The sequence below is a fragment of the Penaeus japonicus genome, unplaced genomic scaffold, assembly GCF_977035675.1.
Source record: "Penaeus japonicus unplaced genomic scaffold, GWHDUDI00000001_assembly GWHDUDI00000014, whole genome shotgun sequence".
Classification (NCBI taxonomy): domain Eukaryota; kingdom Metazoa; phylum Arthropoda; class Malacostraca; order Decapoda; family Penaeidae; genus Penaeus; species Penaeus japonicus.
Genome location: NW_028234416.1, coordinates 36,069,762 through 36,074,030, shown reverse-complemented (window position 1 = coordinate 36,074,030; position 4,269 = coordinate 36,069,762).

The following is a 4,269-nucleotide window of genomic DNA, read 5'->3' as shown; positions in this document are numbered from 1 at the left end:
TTAGCGGAAACAAGTAAATTATCATTACCGTTATCATCATCATCATCATCATCATCATCATCATCATTATCTTTCTCCTTTGGTTGATGAATAAAAGTATAACAATGTTTTAGCAAAGATTTTTTTTTAATGTTTGAGTTCATCAACTTTTGCTATATCTATACAGTATAGGTTACGAAATCTAAATGTGGTCGTGTTTTTGATAAGTGAGAGATGAGAAATCCCTGAATTCCAACACTAATTGTTAATTATATCAATTATGAGAAAAATGATGCAAAAATATAAAACAGCGTGTAGCGTTGTTGCGTCAGTTTGACATTAAAGGCTTTGTTATGCTTATTTATTTACAATGCCATACACAGAAAAGGGCGTTTGCTGTGTATTGTTATGAAAAAAAAAACAAAAAAAAAAACGCTCTGACCATAACTTGTATTTTGCTTTTTTCCTTGTCCTTGGAGTCGCTCGACATATTGTTGTAGCAAATCATCCTTCTCTCTCTCTCTCTCTCTCTCTCTCTCTCTCTCTCTCTCTCTCTTTCTCTTTTTTTCTCTCTCTCTTTCTTTCTTTCTCTTTCTCTCTCTCTCTCTCTCTCTCTCTCTCTTTCTCTCTACTCTCTCTCTCTCTTTCTCTCTCACTCTCTCTTTCTCTCTCTCTCTCTCTCTTTCTCTCTCTCTCTCTTTCTTTCTCTCTCTCTCTCTCTCTCTCTCTCTCTCTCTCTCTCTCTCTCTCTTTCTCTCTCTCTCTTTCTTCTACTCTCTCTCTCTCTCTCTCTCTCTCTCTCTCTCTCTCTCTCTCTCTCTCTCTCTCTCTCTCTCTCTCTCTCTCTCTCTCTCTCTCTCTCTCTCTCTATTTCCTCCTCTCTCTCTCATACCATTTTGATTATTATTCTTACTGTCATTATTATTACCATCATTATCATTATTGTTATTACCATTATCATATCATTCCTATTATTATCATTTTCATCATTATTAATATCAATATCATTATAATTTTTATGATCATTATCATGCTCCTTACCATCACTGATAACATCATCATCACTATAAACCTTTTCAAAAGCACCATCATCATCATTTTCAAAATCATCATTTTCAAAATCATCTAATGATATTATCATGTTATTTCTTCTTTTTACCTTATCATCATTATCTATATAATCATTAACATTGCATTATTAGCATCATCATCATTATCACATTATCATCCTCCTCCTCCTCATCATCATCATCATTATTATCATTATCATCCTCATCATCATCATTACATCCTCCTCCTCATCATCATCATTACAATTATCATTATTCTGATCTTCTCATCACTAGAGACACAAGGAATAGAATCTATAATAACTGTATGTCCCTTTCCCGTTATCAGGAAATGTAGTATGATTGGTTTTCGATCACAGGGAAAGAACAGTCGGACCTCACTCGCTTATCTAGCAGTACTAAATTCCATGTCCTCTTGCAGCTTCCTTTGTCTAAGAAACCTTTCATTCACTAACTTGATTTTAAATGTTTTTTTTTTTTATGTGATTTTTTTTTCTTTTCTTTGTATGTGATTTTGTCTTTTTTTTTGTCTTTTTTTTTTTGCATGTGTGATTTTTTTGCATTTTCCTTTGTTTTGTTTGTATTTTGCGTTGGCTTTTTTTTCTATTGTTTGTTTTTCTTCTTGAATATTATTTGATTTTTTTTTCTTTATCTTTTTTTTTAAGTCCTTTTTTCACGTAATACAGGAGGGAAAATTATTTCTATCTTTAGCGTCATTTTCTTTAGATGCAAAGACAACATATGTGGCTATAAAAACGCCTGTCAGATGGGCAATTGTTTTTACCCAAGTACCCCTCCACAAAATGGCGCTTCTGTTTATTTTCATAATTCGCTTTGTTGACACTTGCCTCTTTCACTTGACTTACTTTGGGAATGATTCTACCCAAGGCTGACTTTGACCACGTCGATTAGCTTATTAAAAAAAAAAAAAAAAAAAAAATAGTCCATATTTTCCATGACCTATTTTACGAAAAATAAAAGATCTGTTATGGAATTGTAATAAAAGTAATATGGGTATGGATACGCAGTTACGATACGTAACAGACATATCGATATCATATCTCCACAAGAGTTTCTGATGTGAAAATATAACATCAATTAACTTCAGCAGCACATCTCGCATTGCAGAACTGGCCATTCCCAATCCTCGTCAACGGAACAGATTTGGCAAAAAAAAAAAAAAAAAAAAAAAAAAAAAAAAAAAAAAAAAAAAAACGGGAAAAGAGAATTGGTTCACTGAGATAATGGAAGACATGAAGCGCATTAAATGAATGTTACATAATGAGGCTGTGTTGTTTGTCGAAGGTAAACGGACGGGAAATGGAAGGAAACAGACAGATATTCGTAATGATATGGTCCTGGGATATCGACAGATTGTTAACGTTAAGGGAATGGATGGGAAGGAAGGAAGGGGAGAAGGAGAAGGAGAGGAAGCAAAGGGGGTAAGAGGAAGGGAAAGTAATCAAACCAAAAAATAAAAAATAAAAAATAAATAAAAAATATAAAAAAAAGAGAGAGAAAGAGAAGAGAGAGAAGCAAAAAGGAGAGGAAGAAGAAGGAGAAGTAGAAAGAAGAGAAAAAGAGAAAGAAGGAGTAAGTGAAGAAAGATAAAAATAATTAGGAGGAGGAGGAGGAGTAAGAGAAGCAGAAAGAAGAGAAAAAAAGGAACAAGTACAGAACAAGAAAAAAAATTAGGAGGAGGAGGAGGAAGAGAAACAGAAAGAAGAGAAAAGGAGAAAGAAGGAGCACGTAAAGAACAAGAAAAAAAAAATAGGAGGAGGAGGAGAAGCAGAAACAGGAAACCAAGAAAAATGTTACATGATGAGGCAATGCTGTTTGTCAAAAGAGTAAACTATCGGAAAACAGAAGGAAACACAGAACAACATTCGACATGACAAGATTTGGAGACATTGTTTACGAAAGGATGAAAGGAGTAAGAGAAGAATAGATAAATAAAGGGCAGCAATAATAATGATAATGATAATAATAATAATAATAATAATGATAATAATAATAATGATAATAATAATAATAATAATAATAATAATAATAATGATAATAATGATACTAATGATAATAATAATAACAATAATAATAATAATAATAATGATAATAATAATAATAATAATAATAACAATAACAATAATAATAATAATAATAAATAGGATATATTAAGAGAAATGGGAGGTAGTTAATGCGAGAAGATGAGGACATAATCATCAATATAATGTTGATGAAGGAGAAGGAGAAAGATGATAATGATGATGATAATGATCATAGTAACAACAGTGAAAATGATGATTGTATTAAGGATGGTAATGATGACAATAGTAATGATGATAATATTAATGATGATAACGATAACAAATATAACTCATACAACAGCGCCAATAATGATAATGATTGTAATATGGATGATATGAATACATGATATGATAATAGTGATGGTGAAAATAATAACAATAACAACAACAATAATAAGGAGAAGAGAGAAAGAAAGAAACAGAACAAGCACGGGAGGAAGAAGAAGAAGAATCAGGAAAGAAAGAGAAAATAAGAAAAAAAGGAAAAGCTGGGAGCACAAAGATAAAATGACATACTTAAGAAGACAGACAGATTAATCCCCTAATCCTCACTGATAATGGATTTAAGGTTAAGGAAGAAGAAGAAGACGACGAGGAGGAGGAGGAGGAGGAAGAAGAAGAAGAAGAAGAAGAAGAAGAAGAAGAAGAAGAAGAAGAAGAAGAAGAAGAAGAAGAAGAAGAAGAGGAAGAAGAAGAAGAAGAAGAAGAAGAAAGGCAAGAAGTAATATAAGAAGAGGAGCAGGAGGTAAAAGAACAAGTAGTAAAGAAGGAGGAGACGGGGAGAAAGAGGAAGAAGAGCAAGAGGTGGTCGAAGAAGAAGACGAAACGGAGGAATAAGAGACGAAAAAAAAAACAAGAAAGGGGGATGGCGACCGGATGGATCCACTGGCGTCCATAAATCGCCCTAAATCTCTTTCGAGTGTATCCGATCACCGAGTCAAATCTATAGCAAATCCGAGATGCTATGATAGCGATGGTCTACTCCTAATCAGTGGGAAGGGGGGGGAGGGATGGAGGTAGGAAGGAGAGAGGAAGAGAGAGAGAGAGAGAAATGGCAGAAGGGAGGAGAGAGGGGTGAATTAGATGGGGAGGGAGGGAGGGAGAAGCAGGGGAGGGAGGGAAGGAGGGAGAGAGGG